Consider the following 25,588-nt stretch of genomic DNA (forward strand, 5'->3'; position numbering starts at 1 on the left):
AGGTCTCCGCTGCCATCCCCTCCAGTGGCCCGGCTTGGGAGAGGGTGCCCCGGCCATGCTCAGAGCCACCCTGGGTCTCTGCTGCAGCCCCCACTGCCCCAGCAGCTCACTCAGCCCAGGCCAGGCAGCGCCCTGGCCCTGCAACCCCACAGTCGGCCCGTGGGCCGTGCCCCTTGCACTCTGCCAGCCTCTCTGAATGGGGGTCAGGAAGCAGCCACATCACACAAAGGCCGCTAGTCCTCTGGCCATGCGGGCAGCAGAACTGGGTGTGCTGGGCTGGGCCGCAGTGTCAGATCCCAGCCCAGCAGGCAGAGGGCAAGGCCCAGGCAGGTGCTGGCACCAGACCAGGAGCAGGGCACCCTTGGAACAGGGTCGGCGCTATCCATTCCCTGGAGTCGGGGTGCACGTGGCAGTCAGGAGTGGGCAGACTCCCCACCTGCTTCCCGGGAGACCGTGGCCTAATTCTTATATCCAGCCACCTTGCTTCCTGCTTGGCACACGTGGGACCAGCTCCACTTCCACTCAAGGGAGGTTTCCTGCTCAGCTTCAGTAGAGGGATTCCGGAGAACTCTAGAAGATGCCGTGAGAGGGAAGGAAGGCGCGGGCTGTGGAGTCAGTCTGGGTTCCGCCCTGATCTCATGCGAGGAGGAGCTGAGTTTGCCTTGGGCCATCTGGTTTCTCAGATTCTTTGTGGTTTAATCTCAAAAGAGTTGCATAGCAGTGTTTGCCTCACTCAGTGTGAAGCTGCAAGGGAGCGCACACCTGCCCCAGGCCGTGTCTGGAGCACTGTGGGTGCTGACAGCTATCACCCTCCATTTCCTCTCTTTTGCTGAACAGAAAGTAGCTTCACCTGGAGACCATGGCATCCACTTGATGAGTCCACATTGCTGTCATCTTTTGTTGGAAATGTAAGTGATCTCCAGACATTTGTATTTTTTAGGCATTGCAAAAGCTTTAAAAGGTCATTTCCTCAGGGGGAATATCCTGGTGAAGGTTTTTTTCTTCCTTTTTGTCATCAATAAGCTCTTCTAGAAATGCCTGTTCTTTGGCTGGAAAAGGTTAAGATTCAGGTCATTCTACAAAACCCACCAAGCAGCTGTGTGAAATATGACACAGATCTTCAAATCACAGACCTTACTGAAGGGGCTAAGGAGTAGAAGGCTGAAAGAAAGACTGTTCGTTCACTTTCAAGCACGAATCTTCCACTGCTGTGAGACGCCGATGCCCGAATGTAAGTGATGACCGGCACACATGACCGCCACTGGCTTCTATTCTCTGGAGCCAACAAAGGCCCATTCCGGGTGTTGCCCTATTCCAGGGCTCCAGCCAGCGGGGCAGCTCCCAGTGACACCTGTTTTCCTGCGATTCTAACAGCACATTCAGTGCAAGGCACTTTATTGTGAGTGGAATCTTTCAGGCAAGGATAATGTGTTTCCAGAGTGTCTTAGGGACTAGAAATGGAGTTAAGGAATATGAGTAATATCCATGAGAAAGACTGAGGAGAGAAAAGCAAACAAAAACACACAAGAAAGCAGACACCAAGCCAGGTGGGGGTGCAGGCCTCTCTAGCTGGGGAAGGAGCTCGCTTTGTACATGGGGCTTGGCAGAGAGGGGGTGGTCTCAGGGTCGCAGGGGCTCTTGAGTGGCTGGAGCTGGACAAACAGAGGGAGCACAGGTCAGCGGCAGAGGTCAGTGGGGGAGGTCAGCGGCAGAGGTCAGTGGGGGAGATCAGCAGCAGAGGTCAGCGGCAGAGGTCAGCAGTGGAAGTCAGCAGCAGAGGTCAGTGGGGGAGGTCAGCAGCAGAGGTCAGCGGCAGAGGTCAGTGGGGGAGGTCAGCAGCAGAGGTCAGTGGGGGAGGTCAGCAGCAGAAGTCAGCAGCAGAGGTCAGTGGCGGAGGTCAGAGGGGGAGGTCAGTGGGGGAGGTCAGCGGCAGAGGTCAGCGGCAGAGGTCAGTGCTGGAAGTCAGCGGCAGAGGTCTGTGGCGGAGGTCAGAGGAGGAGGTCAGCGGCAGAGGTCAGTGGGGAGGGTCAGCAGAGGAGGTCAGCAGTGGAGGTCAGCGGCATAGGTCAGCAGTGGAGGTCAGCGGCATAGGTCAGTAGTGGAGGTCAGAGGCAGAGGTCAGTGGGGAAGGTCAGCAGGGGAGATCAGTGGTGGAGGTCAGTGGCAGAGGTCAATGGCAGAGATCAGAGGGGGAGGTCAGTGGCAGAGGTCAGTGGGGAGGGTCAGCAGAGGAAGTCAGCGGTGGAGGTCAGTGGCATAGGTCAGTAGTGGAGGTCAGAGGGGTAGGTCAGAGGCAGAGGTCAGTGGGGAAGGTCAGCAGGGGTCAGCAGTGGAGGTCAGCGGCAGAGGTCAATGGCAGAGATCAGAGGGGGAGGTCAGCGGCAGAGGTCAGCAGGGGAGGTCAGCGGCGGAGGTCAGCAGGGGAGGTCAGCGGCAGAGGTCAGCAGGGGAGGTCAGCAGCGGAGGTCAGCAGGGGAGGTCAGCGGCGGAGGTCAGCGGGGAAGGTCAGTGGGGGAAGCCCTGGGGTTTTCAAAGTGCTTTGCAATGACCCCTTCGGAACTGGAGACAGAGGAAGGAAGTGGTGGCCAAGGATGGGCTGGGGATCACGCCCGTTCCATCCTTCTTTTGACCCTCCTTGTTCTGTTGCAGCCCTGGGAAAGTCGTGGAAGCTCTCTGGGCTCCACTTTCCACATCTGTGAAATGGGGACACATACTATTTGCCAGTTTGGTAAGGGTGTGTATCTGACAGAGGACCCTGGAGATGTCCTGGGACAAGGGTGTCACTTCCTCGCCCCAAACCGGGAGGATCTTGGTCTTGCCCGTTCTGTGGGGTCCAGGGGTGGCAGGTATCCGGGTGAGGATTTGTAGGTCAGCACCCACAGCATCACACTGAAGGGGGCCTGGCTGTTGCTGAGTCTGAGCAGGGGGATTTTCTGAGTTTTATTCGTGCAGTGGCCCCTTGTGCCCTGCTGAGGAGTCAGGTGTCCCATCCCAACATCTAAAGGACATTTACAAGCTGAGGCCCCAGGAGAGGCGCCTGCAGTCTGAGTGCTGGGGCTCAACCCAGACCACAGCGAGGTCTCAGGCACCCTGGTCACGCCCTTGGCATTGACTCTGTGCAGTCATGTGGGACCCAGAGCCGCAGCTGTGCCGCAGAGCGGAGGCAGGAGAGGAGGCAGCCTTCACATTCTATGGTGGACTGGGGAGTGCCTTTGAAAATGCTGTCATTAAACCCAATCACCAAGGGGCATTTTGAGTTCAGGGCACCCTCCCGGGGCACGGAGAGGTCTGGTTCTGTTGTGGCTGATGGGAATGGCTGAGTCTGGACTTAAATAGCCCTTTACCCCCCGGGGTAATGGCACGTTACTGTCAGGAAGTTGCACAATGTAAAATCTCAGTCCAAGTACACAGTTGAGTTCAAAAAGATTGAAAACAGAAGGCTGAATGCCAGCCTCTCGGGGATGAATTTAGGACATGTTTTAGAATAAAATGTTTGGGCAGAAAACCCACACTTGTCCAAACACTGAGAGACGGGGCGGGGAATCCACTGAGGGAATTCAGGGACAGGAGGGTCCAAGGACTTCAGGGTACTTTGTGAATCAATACTTCGCACTCCTTTTGAAAAAATGTCCTATTTTACGGCAAGAGGATCCAACACTGGTGCTGGATTTGGGTCAAAGGCTCTGGGAGGTCTCTTGTGCTTACACATACATTTCCAGCTCAGTTCTCCGTAAAACTGAAGTTTCCACCAAAGAAAATGTCCCGTAAACCACCAATGCCTATGGACGGTTTTCACACTGGAGCTCACTAACCAGCTGACCTCTTAAGAGAGGGCTGGTACAACAGGTGACACAGGAAACTCAGGTGAGGGTGTGGAGAGACAGGAACTCAGGTGAGAGGTGGAGAGACAGGAACTCAGGTGAGAGGTGGAGAGACAGGAACTCAGGTGAGAGGTGGAGAGACAGGAACTCAGGTGAGATGTGGAGAGACAGGAACTCAGGTGAGAGATGGAAACAGACAGGAACTCAGGTGAGAGGTGGAGAGACAGGAATTCAGGTGAGAGGTGGAGAGACAGGAACTCAGGTGAGATGTGGAGAGACAGGAACTCAGGTGAGAGGTGGAGAGACAGGAACTCAGGTGAGAGGTGGAGAGACAGGAACTCAGGTGAGAGGTGGAGAGACAGGAACTCAGGTGAGAGGTGGAAACAGACAGGAACTCAGGTGAGAGGTGGAGAGACAGGAACTCAGGTGAGAGGTGGAGAGACAGGAACTCAGGTGAGAGGTGGAAACAGACAGGAACTCAGGTGAGATGTGGAGAGACAGGAACTCAGGTGAGATGTGGAGAGACAGGAACTCAGGTGAGATGTGGAGAGACAGGAACTCAGGTGAGAGGTGGAGAGACAGGAACTCAGGTGAGATGTGGAGAGACAGGAACTCAGGTGAGATGTGGAGAGACAGGAACTCAGGTGAGAGGTGGAAACAGACAGGAACTCAGGTGAGAGGTGGAGAGACAGGAACTCAGGTGAGAGGTGGAGAGACAGGAACTCAGGTGAGATATGGAGAGACAGGAACTCAGGTGAGAGGTGGAGAGACAGGAACTCAGGTGAGAGGTGGAGAGACAGGAACTCAGGTGAGAGGTGGAGAGACAGGAACTCAGGTGAGAGGTGGAGAGACAGGAACTCAGGTGAGAGGTGGAGAGACAGGAACTCAGGTGATAGGTGGAGAGACAGGAACTCAGGTGAGATATGGAGAGACAGGAACTCAGGTGAGATGTGGAGAGACAGGAACTCAGGTGAGAGGTGGAGAGACAGGAACTCAGGTGAGATATGGAGAGACAGGAACTCAGGTGAGATATGGAGAGACAGGAACTCAGGTGAGAGGTGGAAACAGACAGGAACTCAGGTGAGAGGTGGAGAGACAGGAACTCAGGTGAGAGGTGGAGAGACAGGAACTCAGGTGAGAGGTGGAGAGACAGGAACTCAGGTGAGAGATGGAAACAGACAGGAACTCAGGTGAGATATGGAGAGACAGGAACTCAGGTGAGAGGTGGAGAGACAGGAACTCAGGTGAGATATGGAGAGACAGGAACTCAGGTGAGAGGTGGAGAGACAGGAACTCAGGTGAGATATGGAGAGACAGGAACTCAGGTGAGAGGTGGAGAGACAGGAACTCAGGTGAAAGGTGGAGAGACAGGAACTCAGGTGAGAGATGGAAACAGACAGGAACTCAGGTGAGATATGGAGAGACAGGAACTCAGGTGAGAGGTGGAAACAGACAGGAACTCAGGTGAGAGGTGGAGAGACAGGAACTCAGGTGAGAGATGGAAACAGACAGGAACTCAGGTGAGAGGTGGAGAGACAGGAACTCAGGTGAGATATGGAGAGACAGGAACTCAGGTGAGAGGTGGAAACAGACAGGAACTCAGGTGAGAGGTGGAGAGACAGGAACTCAGGTGAGAGGTGGAGAGACAGGAACTCAGGTGAGAGGTGGAGAGACAGGAACTCAGGTGAGAGGTGGAGAGACAGGAACTCAGGTGAGAGGTGGAGAGACAGGAACTCAGGTGAGAGGTGGAGAGACAGGAACTCAGGTGAGAGGTGGAGAGACAGGAACTCAGGTGAGAGGTGGAAACAGACAGGAATTCAGGTGAGAGGTGGAGAGACAGGAACTCAGGTGAGAGGTGGAGAGACAGGAACTCAGGTGAGAGGTGGAAACAGACAGGAACTCAGGTGAGATGTGGAGAGACAGGAACTCAGGTGAGATGTGGAGAGACAGGAACTCAGGTGAGATGTGGAGAGACAGGAACTCAGGTGAGAGGTGGAGAGACAGGAACTCAGGTGAGATGTGGAGAGACAGGAACTCAGGTGAGAGGTGGAGAGACAGGAACTCAGGTGAGAGGTGGAGAGACAGGAACTCAGGTGAGAGGTGGAGAGACAGGAACTCAGGTGAGATATGGAGAGACAGGAACTCAGGTGAGAGGTGGAGAGACAGGAACTCAGGTGAGAGGTGGAGAGACAGGAACTCAGGTGAGAGGTGGAGAGACAGGAACTCAGGTGAGAGGTGGAGAGACAGGAACTCAGGTGAGAGGTGGAGAGACAGGAACTCAGGTGAGAGATGGAAACAGACAGGAACTCAGGTGAGATATGGAGAGACAGGAACTCAGGTGAGATGTGGAGAGACAGGAACTCAGGTGAGAGGTGGAGAGACAGGAACTCAGGTGAGATATGGAGAGACAGGAACTCAGGTGAGATATGGAGAGACAGGAACTCAGGTGAGAGGTGGAAACAGACAGGAACTCAGGTGAGAGGTGGAGAGACAGGAACTCAGGTGAGATATGGAGAGACAGGAACTCAGGTGAGATATGGAGAGACAGGAACTCAGGTGAGAGGTGGAGAGACAGGAACTCAGGTGAGAGATGGAAACAGACAGGAACTCAGGTGAGATATGGAGAGACAGGAACTCAGGTGAGAGGTGGAAACAGACAGGAACTCAGGTGAGAGGTGGAGAGACAGGAACTCAGGTGAGAGATGGAAACAGACAGGAACTCAGGTGAGATATGGAGAGACAGGAACTCAGGTGAGAGGTGGAGAGACAGGAACTCAGGTGAGAGGTGGAAACAGACAGGAACTCAGGTGAGAGGTGGAGAGACAGGAACTCAGGTGAGATATGGAGAGACAGGAACTCAGGTGAGAGGTGGAAACAGACAGGGACTCAGGTGAGAGGTGGAGAGACAGGAACTCAGGTGAGAGGTGGAGAGACAGGAACTCAGGTGAGAGGTGGAGAGACAGGAACTCAGGTGAAAGGTGGAGAGACAGGAACTCAGGTGAGAGATGGAAACAGACAGGAACTCAGGTGAGATGTGGAGAGACAGGAACTCAGGTGAAAGGTGGAGAGACAGGAACTCAGGTGAGAGGTGGAGAGACAGGAACTCAGGTGAGATATGGAGAGACAGGAACTCAGGTGAGATATGGAGAGACAGGAACTCAGGTGAGAGGTGGAGAGACAGGAACTCAGGTGAGAGGTGGAAACAGACAGGAACTCAGGTGAGATATGGAGAGACAGGAACTCAGGTGAGATATGGAGAGACAGGAACTCAGGTGAGAGGTGGAAACAGACAGGAACTCAGGTGAGAGGTGGAGAGACAGGAACTCAGGTGAGAGGTGGAGAGACAGGAACTCAGGTGAGATGTGGAGAGACAGGAACTCAGGTGAGAGGTGGAAACAGACAGGAACTCAGGTGAGAGGTGGAGAGACAGGAACTCAGGTGAGAGGTGGAAACAGACAGGAACTCAGGTGAGAGGTGGAGAGACAGGAACTCAGGTGAGAGGTGGAGAGACAGGAACTCAGGTGAGATGTGGAGAGACAGGAACTCAGGTGAAAGGTGGAGAGACAGGAACTCAGGTGAGAGGTGGAGAGACAGGAACTCAGGTGAGAGGTGGAGAGACAGGAACTCAGGTGAGATATGGAGAGACAGAAACTCAGGTGAGAGGTTTTGGAGATCGTTCCCTACAGTGGCTAAGGGAATAAAGACAAGTTAATGCATGTAAATTGTTAAGATGTGGAAATGATAAAACTTGACCACCGAGCGGGTTGGATGGTGAAGGAGAAGGTGAGTTAGGGGTGTCCTCTGCTTCTAGCAACAAAACGGTTTAGGACAAGAAACCTGGCACAGGCGGGAGCTACCTTGGGGTCATGGTCGATGATGGGTTCAGTTTTGACCTGGTGGGATTTGCAGCATCATGGGCTGCTTGAGAGGATGGTTGGGTAGCAAGTGTGTGTGTGTGAGGCTGAAGCTCCTTGCAGGGATGGGGCCGAGTGTTACTGACTTGAGACTCAGCAGTACTTAGAAAGAAGTTCAAGAGGGGCAAGAGCAGACCAGGCAGGGAGGAAGCAGGAGGCAGGGATAGAAGTTAGCCCTGGACCAACTCGCAGAGTGAGGCACAGGAAGAGGTGGGTGCTCTTGGAGGAGGTTGGGATACAGTGGGGACAGTGGGCCAGCGAGTTCAGGGGGACAGCAAGCCACAGAGCGGGAGGTGAGAGGAGTCCCCCTGCTGACACGGCAGCCCCAGAGCTGCCTGCAGAGCTGTGACATCCAGGCCGCCATGACCGACTTCATCTGGCTGCAGCGAGTCCGCTGGTGTGTTCCGTGATCTGAGCCTGTGTCCCTAGAGGACTCATTGAATTAGTTTAGAAAGTGTGATGAAGAAAAGCTGTGAATGCAAATCATCCATTGATTAAATATAGTTCATTGGGTAACAGAGCCCGTGGGGTGAAGAGGGGTCAAATAACCAAGTGCCCCCTGGGAGAGGTGGCAATCTTGGGCACAGAGGGCCGGGCTTGGTGCAGGTGCCAGCTCTGCTTCTGGCTGCTGCGCAAGGAGCAGTGTTAGTCAGCATGGGCACAAGGCACAGCAGCCAACTCCAACTAGCTCAAGAAGGGAAGACTTTAGTGGCTCGTGCAGCTGCATGCCAAGAGGAGGACCGTGGTTGCAGGCACATTGTGTCCGTGTGTTAGGGGTGGAAAGTGTCCGAGTTACTGGCAGCGAATCCGCACGGGTGTGCAGCAACCTCAATTCTTGCCTCCTTAGAAGAAATAATTCGAAGGAGGGGCATGAGGCAGAAAAAGACGGAGGCAAGTTTCAGAGCAGGAGTGGAAGTTTATTACAAAGCCTTGGCGCAGGAAAGAAAGGAAAGTACACTTGGAAGAGATCCAAGCCGGTACCGTGAAGGTCAAGGGTAGTGTTTAACCTTGATCCCTAGGACTTTATAGCTGGTCCACCTCTGGCGTTCTGTGCCCCCTTTCCCGTGAGTCTTCCCTGAGGGTGGGCTGCCCGCCTGCGCAGAGCCCTCCTCACACTAGGGAAGTGAGCGTGCACAGTGGGCTAGGAAGTGGGACGCAGGCCCATCCGAGGCCTTCTGCCCTTTTCCGGTGAGTGTCCTGGGAAGGTCAGACTCCACTGTGTTGTCGCTTTGTGCACACCCAGGTTCACTTGCCCACTACCGGCGATTTTATTGGAAGCCCTTTTTATCTGTTTGGGAAGTTGCTTCTTCCCGGTGCCTGCATTCAATTGACACTTTAGTGTGACAGCTGCGGACCATCAGGAGATTGTCTCTCCCTAGCTTCAGCTGCCTTTTATTTATTTATTTACTGATTTTTGAGACGGAGTCTCGCTCTGTCCCCCAGGCTGGAGTGCAGTGGCCAGATCTCAGCTCACTGCAAGCTCTGCCTCCCGGGTTCACGCCATTCTCCTGCCTCAGCCTCCAGAGTAGCTGGGACCACAGGCGCCCTCCACCACGCCCGGCTAATTTTTTGTATATGTAGTAGAGATGAGGTTTCACCGTGTTAGCCAGGATGGTCTCGATCTCCTGACCTCGTGATTCGCTCGCCTTGGCCTCCCAGAGTGCTGGGATTACAGGCGTGAGCCACCGTGCCCGGCCAGTAATGGTGAACCATCACCCTACGGTGGCCTGACATTCCTGGTAGGTGGGGGAGATCCCTTCCTGCCTTGCTCATGTCTGATCCCTGTAACACGTGGGCTCAGGCAAGATCACAGGGTCTGTCTCTCGCCCTCTTCTTGCCTCTCCTCTGACTTTGCTCTCAGCAGTCTTGCTCCGCGGCTGGGGAGAGACCACCACCCAGGGCACCACCTTTCAGGACCCCGAGCTCCTCACACCAGAAAGAAGAGAAAACTCTCTCCGAATGAGTCTAACTTGGGTCTTGCTTGTGATATCCCCAGTGGAGGAAGTGGAGCCCCAAACCTATGTGGTGACGGCCCCGAATAGCACTGTAGGGCCTCGGCAAAAGGAATGACGAACACGCACACTTTAGACGCTGAGTCTAACGTCCCTCAATCTCAATTCCCCAGTCTGCAAAACACACAGGGTATCTAATAGTATCAGACTGAGTGTGTATTAATTGAGATGCTGCATGCACAGTTCTCTCCTGGTGACCTGCACAAAATAGGCCTTCAACAAATAACAGATTTTTAAAAAGACTATTTTTTATTTTTATTTTTGACATGGAGTCTTGCTCTGTCACCCAGGTTGGAGTGCAGCGGCAAGATCTCGGCTCACTGCAACCTCTACTTCCCAGGTTCAAGCAATTATCCTGCCTCAGCCTCCTGGGTAGCTGAGACTACAGGCGCCCACCACCACACCTGGCTATTTTTTTGTATTTTTAGTGGAGACGAGGTTTTACCATGTTGGCCAGGCTTGTCTCGAACTCCTGACCTCAGGTCATCCACCCGCCTCAGCCTCCCAAAGTGCTGGGATCACAGGTGTGAGCCACTGTGCCTGGCCAAGACTTTTTTTTTTTTTTTTTTTTTTTTAAAGGAACAGTTTTAGGTTCGCAGCAAAATTGAGCAGAAGGTACAAATAATTCCGGTCTACCTCCTGCCCTCACGCAGGCACAGCCTCCCGGGCTATCCACATCCCCGACCAGAGGGGTACGTTTGTTCCAGTCAATGAGTCTACATTGACACGTCATTTTCACCCAAAGTCCCTAGTTTACATTAGGGCTCATTCTTGGTGTTGTACATTATATGGGTTTGGATGAGCAGATAATGGCAGGTATCTATCTTTTTAGTTTTATACAGGGTATTTTCACCGCCCTAAAAATTGTCTGTGCTTTGCCGATTCATTCCTTCCCCTGAAAGCCCTGGCATCCACTTTTGACTGTCTTCATAGTTTTGCCTTTTCCAGAATGTCATACAGTTGGAATCATGCAGTTTGTAATCTTTTGGGATTGGCTTATTTCCCGTAGGAATATGCATGTAATTTTCCTTCATGTCTCTTTATGAACTGATAGCTCATTTCTTTTTAGTGCTGAAAAATATTTTACCATCTGGATGTATTCCAGTTTGTTTATTCACCCATTGAAGGATGTCTTGGTTGCTTCTAATTTTAGGCAATTATGTAGAAAGCCAGTATAAACATCCCTGCGCAGGTTTTTGTGTGGACATCAATTTTCAACTTCTTTGGGTAAATACGAAGGAGTGGGACTGCTGAATTGCATGGGAACAGTATGTTTCCTTCTGTAAGAAACTTGCTAGAGTGCAATGAAGGAATTCCTTTCACTCTACATCCTTGTGTTGTCAGCGCTTTGGGCTTGGGCTGCTTTAGTACGTGTGTAAAGTGTGTCACTGTTGAGATTTGCATTTTCCTGATGACATGTGATGTTGAACATCTTTTCATTTGCTTATTAGCCATCCGTATATCTCCTCTAGTGAGGTACTTATTAAGGTCTTTGGCCCATTTTTTAATCGAGGTGTTTATTTTCTTATTGTTGAGTTTTAAAAGTTTTTGTATATTTTGAATAACAGTTCTTTATTAAATATGTCTCTGCCAATATTTTTTCTCAGCTTGTGGCTTATTGTTTCATTTTCTTCACAGTGTCTTTTGCAGACCAGAAGTTTTAAAATCATGTCCAGTTTATCAATTATTTCTTTCATAAATCATGGATTTGTTGTATCTAAAAGTCTGCCAAACCCAAGGTCATCTAGGTTTTCTTCTGTTACCTTCTAGGAATTTTGTAGTTTTTTGCATTTTACAGTTATGTCTATGATCCACTTTGAGTTAATGTTTGTGAATGGTGGGAGATCTTTGTCTAGATTCATTCATTTATAGGATGTTCAGTTGTTCCAGCATTGTTTATTGAAAAGATTAGCTTTGCTTCATTTTATTGCCTTTGTTCTTTTGTCAAAGACCAGTTGGCTATATTTATGTGGATATATTTTCAGACTCTATTCTGCTCCATTGATCTATTTGTCTCTCTCTGTAATACATACATACATACATATATATATATATATATTTTTTTTTTTTCCCATACCACAGTGTTTTTAGAGTAAGATGTAGCTTTAAAGTAAGTCTTGAAGTCAGGTAGTGTCCGTCCTCCAAGTTTGTTCTTCTCCTTGAATATTATGTTGGCTAGTCTGGGTGTTTTGCCCCTTTTTATAACCTTTAGAATCAGTTCATCAATATCCCCAAAATAACTTGCTGGGATTTTGACTGGGGTTGCATTAAATCTACAGATTAAGTTGGGAAGAATCTTGATAGCTTGACAATATTGAGCCTTTCTATTCAGGGACATGAAATATTTTCCTTCTTATTTAGTTTTTCTTTGATTCCTTTCATCAAAGTTTTGCAGTTTTCCTCATAAAGATCTTTTGCATATTTTGTTAGATTTATTCTTAAGGTATTTCTTTTTTTTCAAGTGCTCTAATATCAATGGCATTGTGTTTTAAATTTCAGATCCCACTTGTTCATTGCTGTTACATAGGAAAATGATTGACTTTTGCATATTAATCTTGTAGTCTGCCACCTTGCTATTAATGTAATCACTTATTAGTTTCAGATGTTTTTTCTCTGGTCAGTTCTCTCAGATTTTCTACATAGACAATTACATCGTCTGGAAACAAAGACAACTTTATTTATTTCTTCCCATCTATATACTTTATATTTTATTTCCTTGTTTATTGCATTAGCTGGAACTTTTAGTATGACATTGCAAAGGAGTCTGGAGAGGCGACCCCCGTGCCTCATTCCTGGTCTTAGTGGGAAAAGGTTTGAGTTTCTCTCCAGCAAGTGTGATGTTAGCTGTAGGGTTTGTGTAGATATCCTTTATCAAGTTGGGGGAAGTTCTCATCTATCTCAGTTATCATTTTTCAGAGCTGAATAAAAGGTATTACATCGAGTTCCTGTTCAAAGCTGGTTAAGGCACCATCTCTGTGAGGTTTCCGTGCATTGCACAGTCCAGAGCCTATGGTTATGGCCCTTCGGTTTCAGATGAAGAACAAAACCAGAGAGAGGCCCCAGAGCCGCCCTGGAGTGTGGGGTGGAAAACACCAAGAGGCCTGTCTTTCCAGACCTTCTTTGAAGAGCTTCATCTTTAGGTACCAATGCAGTGGGGGTGGGTGTCAGAGGAAGGATGACTAAATTGGGGAACCCTCATGGCAGGGACAGCGTGGGAGTGGGGATAACGCTCCTGTGCTGGCCTTCTGCATCTGGTTTAATTCTGTCCCGAGAGACATCCGTTCTGTGAGGTCCTGCCGTGTCTCCGGAGCCTCCGAGCTATGGATGAGTGAATGAACTTCACCACCTAATTTATGAGAAACACTTTGCGAGTGTTTTCCATTTCTTTTCTTCTTTAAAAAGGACAGCAAGAAAGAGACAAAAAAGGGAAGAGGACCTGTTTCTGTCTCCTTATCTCCCTCCCACAGCCTCTTCCGCATCCTGCTGCTGTCCCTTCCCCAGTATTCCAGTGGCCCTTGGGGTCTGGCTTGCTGGTGCCACAGCTGGGAATGATGCAGATATTTTGGAATGTCTAGGCCTCAGCATCACATCCCAACTCTATTTCAACATTTTCAGTGTTGATTTATAGTCAATCCTATTTAAAGAATATGTTCTAGAAATTACTTTAAAAGATTATCTAAACACAAAAATTTAGCCACCCTAGCAAGGACCTGTCCTCAGCTGAACTCTTGTGTCAGCCTTAAATTATATTTGATAATAATAATATCAAAACTGGGTCAATGACACTGTCTTGTTACAATTGGAAAGGTGTCGTTCTCTCAAATTGTCATTTCCAAAGCAGGATTTATTTTCTTCTCTTGATCCCAAGGTAAATTCTAACTGAGTGAACAGCTGAGAAGCCTGGATTCCTTTGTTAGTATTTTCAGATGAGGGCTTCTCATTGTCAGCCAGGAGTGCTGGATTCATGAAACCGGCCCAGGGCTGCTTTGGGCTTTTCACTAATATATTTGCAAATGAGAAGAGAATTGGCAAGTGAAGATCCAATTTGCTCTGCCAATCACCCCCCACTTTCTCTTTGTATCTCCTATCAAGACCGACAGATTTTAAATGGCTGAGCAACCTTCTGCGCTGGCTCGGGAACCTACAGTGTCGGCTCGGGCCAGGTCCTTTCAAATGGGTTGGAAGAGCAACGTCAAACAGCACCTCACGTCAGAGGGCTCTTGGCATCGCGACCCAGGGGCTGGATTTCCATGTTATCTCGCAGACTTGGACAGCTCCTGAGCAGTGGCATGGAATGAGAATGTGGTCTTAGGGCCCTAATTCTCCGTCAGGGCACTCCTACCTGGAGACCAGCTGAACACAGAGCAAAGTACAATTTACCAAGAGACAGAAAATTGGATGCTGGTGAGCATTTCCATCTGAAGCAGAGCTGGGCTGCATTGACCAGCATGTGGCAGAGGGCGGGAAAGGGCAGCTCTGCCATGACATGAACCCACCAAATGGCCCAAAGTCCCGAGTCTCCTTTGTAGGACCACAGGCAATTCATGCAGCTGCTCTCTCTGTTTTCCCACCTGTGAACCAGAGGACTGTGATGATGCCCCGTTTGCCGAAAATCAAACAAGGTCACGAACCTGAAAACACTTTGCAGGAGTCACACTCTCTATGCAAAGTATATGTACATTAAAGGTAAAACCATATGATGAAATATTTTTCTATTGTGCTGTTGCTGAAGATTGGTAAAACCAAAGACAAGGCACCCTTAAGTTGTCAGAATAGTCAAGAAAAAGAACTGAGGTGAAAAATTGGCCCTATCAGATATCAAAACACAGTGAGAAGTGATTGGAATCAGTGTGATATAGGTGCAAAAAATCATTTTCATTGTTTAACGTCAAGAGTCCAGACTCATTCAAATTAGTAAGGGGAATTATGGGTTATTTAATAAATGCTATCAGGACAATCATTTATGTGTTTGGGAAGAAGAGATCCCAATTCACGGTATTGACAAAAATAATTTTCAGAGAACCGAATGTTATATCAAAAATTCAAAAACTTACACATGAAAATATGTTTCAGTTTTCAGAGGTGGGAACGGGTCTTCTTAAGATCCAAAAAGACAAAGAAATAAAAGATTGATAAATTTGACCTCCTAAAGTTTTTGATGTTTAAAATTTTTAAAATAACTTTTATTGGAGTGTCATATACAAGCAGAAAAGAAGACAAATCTGTGACTTCCTTTGACTGGCAGAATGGTGCATAAGTGATGCTAGGTGATTTCACAGCTAGGGCTTGGGATAGCTGCAGTTTCTGCTACCCAAGGCTTGGGATCCTCCCTCTTAAAAGCAAACTGTGAGAAACTCAAGTCTCATGAGGGTAACTGAGGCACTGAGTTCCCAGCCAGTATTCGGCTTCCTGTATGTGAGCACGCCATCTTGAACTTTCCAGCATGGTCAGTCCCGAGGATTGCAGCCTAGTGCAGTGGAGCCAACTCTCAGAACATAAGGTGGAATCTTATTGTTTTAAGCCACTAAGTTTTAGAATGCTTTGTTATGCAGTAACAGATAACAGAAATACTTCTTTCTTCACGGCTGTGCAGAATCACTTTTAGCATAAACCAAGCATTGCAAGGAGAGTCTTGTTCAGGGCTCTCCTGTTCCATTGCTCCAGTCCACCAATACCACAGAATTTACTTGGATCTCTTTACCTCAGGAACATGTTGAAGTTCTCTATGTAGAGTTCTTGCACATTTTATTTGATTTATTCCTTTTGTATTTCCTGAATATGCCATTATGTCATCTGCCAAAACTAGAGGTTTTTTTTTTTTTTTTTTTCTTTCTAATCCTTATGGTTGCCTTTTTTGTTTTGTTTTGTTTTTAATAGAACTGGCGAGGACCTCCAGGACAGTGTTGAATAGAAGCGTCAAAGGAGGCATCCCCCTTACTGCCAGACTCAGAGGGCAAGTTTTCAGTATTCCATTTTATCTATGACATTGGGTGAAGGTTGCTTTTTCCCTTTGTAGATACATTTTATCAGATTATGGACATTACCTTTTATTTCTAATTGGCCAAGAATTTTTAAATTATAAGTGTTTGCTACATTTTATTACATTTTTTTTTTTATTGCACATTTGAGATGATGCTATGGCTTTCTCCTTATTCTAGTAATAGGTTGAATTATATTCATTGATTTTCAAATGTTAAACCAGCCTTGCCTTCCTGGTGTACATCTAATTTGGTTGCCATGTATTTTCTTTTTCTATGTTGTTACATTCAGGTTCTTTCTGGTGTCTATGTTTTAAAGAGAGATTGACCCATAATTTTTCTTTTTGTAATATTCTTACCTGATGTTTAGTGTAATGGCTGTGCTGGCCTTATAAGCACACATTAAGAAATTTTCTTGGCTGGGTGCAGTGGCTTATGCCTGTAATCCCAGCACTTTGAGAGGTGGGCAGATCACCTGAGGTCAGGAGTTCAAGACCAGCCTGGCCAACATGGTGAAACCCTGTCTCTACTAAAAATACAAAAAAATTAGCTGGGTGTGGCGGGTGCCTGTAATTTCAGCTACTTGGGTGGCTGAGGTAGGAGAATCGCTTGAACTCGGGAGGTGGAGGTTTCAGTGAGCTGAGATCGTGCCATTGCACTCCAGCCTGGGCAACAAGAGCAAAACTCCGTCTGAAAAAAAAAGAAAAGAAGTTTTCTCTCTTTTTCTGTTCCTGGAAGAGTTTAATTGTAAGTTTAGTGTTGTTTCTTTTTTAAATGTTCAGTAGAATTTATTAAAAAAGACGTCAAGGCCTGGAGCTTTCTCTGTTCTGAGTTTTGAAATTATAGTCAGTTTATTTAACAATATACTATATAAGCCAGAAATTATTGTCGATGTCTGTCATAGGCAAAAAGATTACCCTATGTGTACTGTGAATTATATGCAGGGATATTAATTTCCGTGCATTTTTTTGAACAGTGAAAAATTGGAAACAACCTAAGTTTTTATGACAAGGGACAACCCCAGCATCTTTTTAATTAAATAAAGTAATTTTCAGAGCAATGTGTTTAGTCCGAATCTACTGAAAACATGTAGCACCGAGCCCCAGTATGGTGCTGTTTATTTTCTAATCCTGTTGGTTTCTGTGTGTCAGTGTGGAGAGGGGTAGTGAAGACACAGCAAGCCAGACCAGCTGCAGCGCTGGGGTGCCGTGGAGGTGGGGTGCAGGGCGAACCAGCATTGTCAGTCATCTGTGAAGTGAGGTTTTCTTTTGACAAGGAAATGACTCCATGTGTAACTTGCATAATAAAAACGTTCTTGTGGGTGCCCAGGAACAGCGGTCCCTAGATACCTGCACTGGTCTGCTTGGGTAGTGGCCATCCTTTATCCAGGCCCCACCTCCCCCTCCTGTCCTCCAAGACCAGGGACCTCAGCTTTCTTCCCCAGAGGAAGCTTCCGTAAGCAGTTAGGGTGGGGCTTCCTCCACTTCCCGAGAGCAAGGCCGAGAGCAAGGCCGACCTGGGCCCTGGTGGGTCACTCCTGCCACCTCCTCTGGGTCCCAGAGCCGGCCGCAGCTGAGTGTGTGATCCAGGAGGAGCAATCGGAACCCTCCCCTGGGTCAGTCCTCTGGAAGGTTCAGGAAAAGGCGGCCCCTCTGCCCTGGGGAGATGGAGTCTGGGGAGCCTGTGCCTGTGCTTGCAGGTGCCTGTCTCAAGAACCAAACCAAGGGAGGTGCACAGAGTGGAGGGAGGCGCAGGGGTGGGACCCCGGCAGCTTCTGTGGAGCCGCATGTTCCAGGCGACCTGGAGCCTGTGGCCCTAGTCAGTTCCCCAGGTGTGTGGGGCCACACGTTCCCCTCCGAACTTAGGCAGTGGAAGGCTGAGTTTTTATCTCAAATGCCTGAATGAGAATGTGGCAGAGCTGGGGTCCAGCCCTCCTTGTACTCCAAGAAGTGGTTGGTGTGTGTACTAGACACTCACTCACTCTTTGTCTCCATTCTCTGTGAAATGGGTGGCTCAATGCTTTGGTTTTTTAACAGGATACTGATAAAGAATATACAAGAATGACAGCGTTTGAAATTTCCAGCTAATAAAAATTGTGTCACAAACAAAATCAAATCTGCAGATGACGCAGAGGTCCTGCGCTGCTGTGAGGCTGAGCGAGGGGCGGCTTGCGGGCTGGTGTGCTCTGTCAGCAGAGGCGTCAGCTCCTCAGGAAGCAACTGGGCCGGGTTCTCTCCCAGCCTCCCACCTCTGCCCCTAGTCTTCAGGTCATATTGAGCATGACAAGAACTTCCTAAGTGGTGGCAGGTGTGAGCAGCTGCCATTTAACAATAAATACTATGTACTGACTTGTGACAGGCCAGGCACAAAATCCCAGAGCTACACAAAATGACAATGGTAATGTTATTGTCTCCATTGTACAGATGAGGAAACCGAGGCTGGCAGAGGGCAATGAGGTACTCGAAGTGGCATTCATGTTAATCACGGCAGAATCAATGTTAAACTTAAATGCCAGATCCTCAATGTGCAGACTTGCAAACACCATGTGGGCTGTCTGTGTGTTTGCTCAGGGACCACAGAGGCGACAAAACACTTGACAGAAGAAAGTGATTTGCAAATACAATTTTAAAACATTGATTTAAAAATCCTTTGCCTTCTGAGGATTACAAGGAGTTAAAATGCAGCATGTAACCCAGCAGGTAGCGGTTGACAGGAAAATCAGGTTTCATTGTTATCATAGGATGATTAGGAGTTTCACTTTAAAGACCGTCTTCCTGTCTCCTCTTCTTTTTAAAAAAATACTTTGACTTCTCTGCAAAAGGCTTCTGGAGGAGTTAATGCTTCTTCATGTATGAGAAAACCAGCTCCGCAATGCCCTGCCATTGCTGCCGCTTCGGGCTGGCGCTCACGGAGCCTTGGGGCCATTTTCTCTCCCCTAGCTTGTTTGTGGAGAGGAGACCCAGGAGTAACAGTCTTTCAGCTGGGAGTGCAGGAAACATGCTCCTTCCTGGGACTCCCAGGGTGCATTTGGCTTCAGGCACGGATGAGTCCAGGTTAAGATGGCCAGACTTAACAAAAAACAAAACAAAGAAACAGGGCACCCAGTTAAATTTGAATTTCACATAAAGAATGACCTTTTTGTAGTTCAAATATGCCCCCCTTTCATTCTCTATCTAAAATTCCACTTTAAGCGGGCACCCAGGATCTCATCTGGCAACCTGAATCCAAGGGTTGAGATAATCGTTAACTCTGCCCCTCACTCCTCTCTTGCAGGCTTCTCTCCCTGCCGGATGGGTTTTGTTCTGTTCATGTCTGCAGTTGTGGTTGTGCTGTGTACCTTTCCAGAGAAAGAGAGGACTCTTCTGTTCTCGGGGTTGTGTGCTGAATTTCAGGGGGCACGGCCTGTGCCCACCCCTGAACTCACAACGGGGGCTGGAGTATGGAGCGTGTGGTTCGAAGCAGAATGTTGTGATGGGAAAGTGAGTTGGCCCCACTCAAATGACTCGCAATGTGCTCCCTGCAGGAAGAGAGTTCTCCTGCCAGGATACAGTGCAAGGGATACCTCGCTGGCTGGACAAAACCGCGCAGACTCCTGGGCCATGGTGCGTCATCCTTGCCTGGCAACTGGAGGACAAAATCCCATCCATCTAAAACCCACAAAGCAGCTCTGTGCTGGAGGCCAGGGTCCCTGGGCCGGGTCTCTTACTGTTGAAAGAGTTTCTGACATTTTAGTTATTTTCCTGTGTTAGAACAGAATTCTTCTGGGTCAGCAGTAAGATTCCTTTCCCCCATTTTGTAAATCTGTCCACAGGCCCCGGGTGCGGTCCCAGGAGGAAAGAAAGTGGGAGACGGAACTCCACGGGCATGGGGCGTCCATGTCAGGGGTCCCGGAGGATGCGGAGAAAGAATTCGAACCTCCGCTCCAAAGGCTATTACTAAATTTTAAGCTTGGCAGAACATTGACCATTCTGGAAATTAATATGGCCACTAATAATGATACTAATTAAAAAAACATGTTCTAGAGTCAGAGCCAAACCATGCGGGGAAGTGCAGAGCCCGGAACTGTAGGTAGTTGGTCTTGGTGCATTCTTTAGGATGTGTCTAAGTTTAATTAAAAAGAACAGATATGGCTGTAGATGTGTGGTATTATTTCTGAGGACTCTGTTCTGTTCCATTGGTCTATATCTCTGTTTTGGTACCAGTACCATGCTGTTTTGGTTACTGTAGCCTTGTAGTATAGTTTGAAGTCAGGTAGCATGATGCCTCCAGCTTTGTTCTTTTGACTTAGGATGGGGGATGAGGGAGGGATTGCATTGGGAGTTATACCTGATGTAAATGACGAGTTGATGGGTGCTGACGAGTTGATGGGTGCTGACGAGTTGATGGGTGCAGCACACCAACATGGCACAAGTATACATATGTAACAAACCTGCACGTTATGCACATGTACCCTAGAACTTAAAGTATAATAAAAAAAATCAAAAAAAGAATAAATAAATAAAAAAAAGAACAGATATTTTGTTAAACCATTGCTATAGGCGAACCGGGAGACCTGCAGAGATGGCAGGTAGAGTCTTACCCTCCAGCACTGGCAGCGCTGTGTGGGAGCAGGCACAGCCCCAGGAGGTGGACCAGGATGGGACCCACAGGTGGGGACAGAGGGCCCAGGGCAGCTCCCACGGGCTCCTGCAGAGGCAGAGGCTGGAGAGCAGGGACAGCGTGAGGAGTGATCCCGGAACCGCTGACCCCTCCTCTCCCCTCCTCTCCATGAGCCTCTGGTCCTGGCAGTGCTGGAGAAGGGTGAGAGAAACCCAGCTCATTCCATGCGGCGTGCATTCCCAGGAAGGTGGCCAGACAGCAGTCAGGCCTCAGTGGAACTCGAACCTCTCAGCTCATCCATCGGAGGGAGGAGAAAGGCAGTGGCTAAACAAGACAAATCCAGCTGCTGCCTTCAGCGATGGGGTCTGCCAGGCGATGGGCAGGAGGGACGGAGGTGCAAGTCCCCAGTTCTTTTTTTAAAATTTTACTTTAAGTTCTGGGATACAAGTGCAGAATGTGCAGGTTTGTTACCTAGGTATACCTGTGCCATGGTGGTTTGCTGCACTTATCAACTTTTCTAGGTTTTAAGCCCCATGTGCATTAGGTATTTGTCCTTAGTCTCTCCCTCCCCTTGCCCCCAACCCATGGACAGGCCCCAGTGTGTGATATTTCCCTTCCTGTGTCCATGTGTTCTCATTGTTCAACTCCCACTTATGAGTGAGAACATGTGGTGTTTGGTTTTCTGTTCCTGTGTTAGTTTGCTGAGAATGATGGCTTCCAACTTCATGTCCTTCCTGCAAAGGACATGAACTCATTCTTTTTTATGGCTGCATAGTATTCCATGTAGTCTTAGGTTCTTGTTCCTCCGTGAGGCGACCACTGCCTGGGGCTGGCAAGGCAAGATGTGGGAATTAATTAGACTTTCCATCTGTTTTAGATTGAACATAAAATAGCAAAACAAAAATAATCTTCATGTTTCTACCCTCTAATGAAATGTGCACCCAGCAAACCTCTTCCTCAGAGTAAAACTAGTTCCCTAGGGGCATGGACACCACCAATTCCATGAGGCCCCTGTGGTGGCGAGGACAGGCCAGCATGCTCAGGGCTGTGAAACTCAGCTCTGCTGTTTTCTTGCCGAATGACCCTGGGTCTGTGACTTGATATCTCTGAGCCTCAGCTTCCTCACCTGTAACACGTGGATATAAGGCCCTCATCACAGGGCTGGTGAGCAGATCACAAGATGTGCTTTCCTCTCCTCTTAGCACAACGGCTGTAACCAACAGGACAGATAAAGGAAGGGGAATGGTGGTGTCAGTTCTGCCAGCACTTAGGGAGTAGCTCATTGTATTAGTCCGTTTCCACTCTGCTGATAAAGACATAAAGAGGTTTAATGGACTTACAGTTCCACGTGGCTGAGGAAGCCTCACAATCATGGTAGAAGGCAAGGAGGAGCAAGTCCCATCTTACGTGGATGGCAGCAGGCAAAGAGAGAATGAGGAAGACACAAAAACGGAAACTCCTAATAAAACCATCAGATCTTGAGAGACTTATTCACTACCACGAGAACAGTATGGGGGAAACTGCCACCATGATTCAACTATCTCCCACCGGGTCCGTCCCACAACATGAGGGAATCATGAGGGTACAATTCAAGAGGAGCTTTGGGTGGGGACACAGCCAAACCATGTCACCATCATGTGCTCGGTCCTGAGCTAGGCTTGGATAAATTATGTTTATTTCCATGCATGGAGTTTATGAGCCTGTTATAGGGTGGCAATACTCTGTCATGCAGTTAGTTAATAAATAATAAATATACAGATAATTCCAGTGTAAATTATTTAGTGCAAAGTATAAATTCTGTAGGAGCCTAAGGAAAGGGAAATTGATGAGGAGTTAGGGTAGCAGTGAACATGCTAAAAATAGCTAACTTTTTATAGGGCTTTTAAGCTGGATCACTCAGGATTCGGTTCAGCTGCAGGTAGCAGAAATCCCATCTAAGAAAACCCGGTGCAGTCCCAGGAGGAAAGAGAGTGGGAGATGGAACTCCACGGGCATGGGGCATCCATGTCAGGGGTCCCAGAGGACTCGGAGAAAGAATTCGAACCTCTGCTCCAAAGGCTATTATTAAATTTTAAGCTTGGCAGAACATTGACCATTCTGGAAATTAATATGACCACTAATAATGATACTAATTAAAAAAACATGTTCTAGAGTCAGAGCCAAGTCAGAGCGTCTTCAGCTGGATAAACGTTGATATTCCCTTTACCTAGAATAAACCCGGAGGTAGGAAGTCTGGGGTCGGCTTGTTGCCCTTCATCTCACTCCCATCGCCTGTTTTCAGGGATCCAGACTTTTTCTGTCTTTCTGCTCCATAGTCCCTCATGTGTAGCTTCTAGCCTCCAAATTTCCTCATGGTTGCAAAATGGCTGCCACAGCTGTAGCCATCACATCTGCATTCCTTCTAGCTGAATCTGTCCCCTTCACGTGGCCTTTCTGGGATCCCCTCCCAACAACTTTCTATTGCCAGGGAGCCAGGAAATTTAGTTTCTTAAGAAGGGCACCTTGCTGTTTCTAACATATGGGAGTTTTGTGACTAACAGAGAAGAATAGCTATTGGATACATGGTAGAGAGTACCTGACTGTGAGGTACAAAGCTTCTCCCCTTGTTCCATCTGCCATGTCTCCTCTTTCTCTCCACTCTACCCTCTTTCCACAGCCCCGGACTCATCTTAGACTAGCCTGGTGCAAGATGCCTCGACTCCATGTGTGTTATATGCTTCCACAAGGCAGCCTGTTCACCTGGACAGTCTGGTTGTCTGCCTAGCTAGGCTGCTTCATTTGCCCTGGTGTATCCAGAGCTGAGTGCAGGGCCTGGCACATAGCAAGGTTTCCACAGGACTCTGGGGGATGAAGGTTCAGTGCTGCATGCGTTGCCTGTTCTGTGCAGGTGCCCTCAGGTGCAAGCACCCAGGTGAGGTGGAGGCAGAAGAGTTGACCAGTGTCCAGGTCAGACCTCTGTGGATGATCATAATTACTTTACCGAAGTCCTTTTGGTTGCTGTGTTTAGTTTTGTTTTAAACACTGTAATTTAGCCAGGCCACCTCTTCACTGATGAGTATTCCATTGGTGTAATTATTGTCTTTTGCTTAACAAAAGGACATTTTTGACTAAGAGGTATCTTCCCAGACTATGTCAATTGGCTGGAGAGGACAGGGTCTGTGTTAAAAAAAGAAGGTGGAGAGGGAGAAGCAGCCCAGCTGCTGACCGCAGTGATGAGTGCATTGATCCTGGAGGAGATGAGCCCAGGTGAGCACGAGGAGCGGCGGACCCGGGCTGCTGCTAGGGGACTTCCTTGTCTTCTCATTAGGAAATAACTATTGCGTTATTGCTTAGGAGAATGTTATCTCCTAACATTTGTTTGGAGGCAGAGGACAGGGGTGGATCAAGAAAACAAAGTACAAAAAGTCAAAAGTTTATTCCCAGTCTCGTCATCTGGAAATCACTACTTTTTTTTTAAACTCTTATTTTAGGTTCAGGGGTACACGTGCTGGTCTATTATATAGGTGAACCCGTCATGGGGGTTTGTGGCATAGATTATTTCATCACCCAGGTACTAAGCCTAGTACCCAATAGTTCTTTTCTCTGCTCCTCTCCCTCCTCCCACCCTCCACTTTCTGACAGGCCCCAGTGTCTGTTGTTCCCCTTGTTGTGTCCATGAATTCTCATCCTTTAGCTCCCACTTATAAGTGAGAACATGTGGCATTTGGTTTTCTGCTCAGCATTAGTTTGCTAAGGATAATGGCCTCTGGCTCCATCCATGTTCCTGCAAAAGACATGATCTTGTTCTTTACTCTGTCTGCGTAGTATTCCATGCTGTACATGTACCACATCTGTAAAGTCCAGTCTGTCACTGATGGGCATTTAGGTTGACTCCATATCTTTGCTACTGTGAATGGTACTGCTCTGAACATAGATGCACATGTGTCTTTATGGCTGAATGATTTATATTCCTTTGGGGATATATCCAGTAACGGGATTGCTGGGTCGAATGGTAGTTCTGTTTTCAGCTCTTGATGAATCACCACACTTCTTGGGAATCACTACGGTTAATGTTTCATAAACATCATTTTAGAGCTTTTGCAATGCGTACCTTCTACCAGAAGAGTAGATAGAAATAATTTTACACAAATGAAATACATCATGCATTAGATTTTATATTACTTGTATTTAACTGAAGAAAATGAATCTAAAACTGAATGCGAAGGAAATGGATGAGTGAATATGTGTGTTTTCTTCATAAGTAATATTAGTGATTTTTCCTAAAAATCTAAAATTCAAAAGTTAAGCTACAAAGCTGGTGTTAGGGTCAACCTTTTTTTTTTTTTTTTTTTTTTTTTTAAAATCTAGTGTTATAACTTTAACAAGATCTGTTGATTTCTTCCCTTTGAATTTGCACAACTTACATCTCCTACCCTCTTTTCTTTCTCCCCTATGACTTTTGTTGGGTGGACTATTTTTACAGACTTACATTTTATATCATCTACGTTTTGTTCTGTGCTACAATTACCATGTATTTCATTTGAGACCCTTCCACATTCAGATGCATTCAGCATTTTCATTCCAGCTTCTTCATGCCTGAATTTTAACATTTTAATGATTCAACTGCTGTATGGCTAAATTTTTGTCATCAAGTACATTTTTTCTCGAGAAGGGCTCCTGGGTGCTATAGTGGTGGAATTCTTCTGTGGTTGAGAATCCACCTTAGCAGGTTCTATGTACGGTTGAGCCTTAAACAACAGGGGTTTGAGCTGCGCGGATCCACTCGTACATGGATTTTCTTCCGCCTCTGCCACCCTCCTCTTCCTCCTCCTCCACGGCCTCCCCAGCGTGAAGACGATGAGGATGAAGACCTTATGACGATCCATCACCGCTTCAGGAATAGTAAATGTCTTTTCTCTTCCTCACTATTTTCTTAATAACGTTTTCTTTCTTCTAGCTCACTTTATTATAAGAACGTAGTATATGATATCAATAACATACAAAATAGGTGTTAATCAACTGTGTGTGTTATCAACAAGGCTTTTGGTCAACCGTAGGCTATGAGGAGCTACATTTTTGAGGAGTCAAAAGTTAAGCAGATTTGTTTTAATTGCATGGGGGTCCACACTGCTAGCCCACAAGCTGTTCAAGGGTCTGCCATCACTCTTGGGTGTCTCTTCCCTCAGGAGGAGCTGGCACCTGACCCAGAATGCCTGGCGCGGGCGAAGCTGGGCAGCGGACGCCTCTGCCTTGCAGGTGGCTTTTCCCCGGCCTGGACACTCACA

The 25,588-nt window shown here is 47.9% G+C and overlaps 1 long non-coding RNA gene across 2 annotated transcripts; it reads left to right on the forward strand.

Moving 5' to 3' along the window:
* The first annotated feature begins 354 nt into the window (after positions 1-354).
* On the forward strand, positions 355-19,860 carry LOC144340699 (uncharacterized). Of its 2 annotated transcripts, XR_013416955.1 has the most exons (5): positions 355-908; positions 1,024-1,231; positions 13,840-14,151; positions 14,330-14,433; positions 15,625-19,860. It is a non-coding gene; the product is annotated as an uncharacterized LOC144340699 (long non-coding RNA). The 2 variants fall into 2 exon arrangements; XR_013416954.1 differs by having other exon boundaries at positions 356-908; positions 13,840-14,433.
* The last annotated feature ends 5,728 nt before the right edge of the window (positions 19,861-25,588 follow it).

Source organism: Macaca mulatta, chromosome 4, assembly GCF_049350105.2.
Source record: "Macaca mulatta isolate MMU2019108-1 chromosome 4, T2T-MMU8v2.0, whole genome shotgun sequence".
NCBI classification, from domain to species: Eukaryota; Metazoa; Chordata; class Mammalia; order Primates; family Cercopithecidae; genus Macaca; species Macaca mulatta.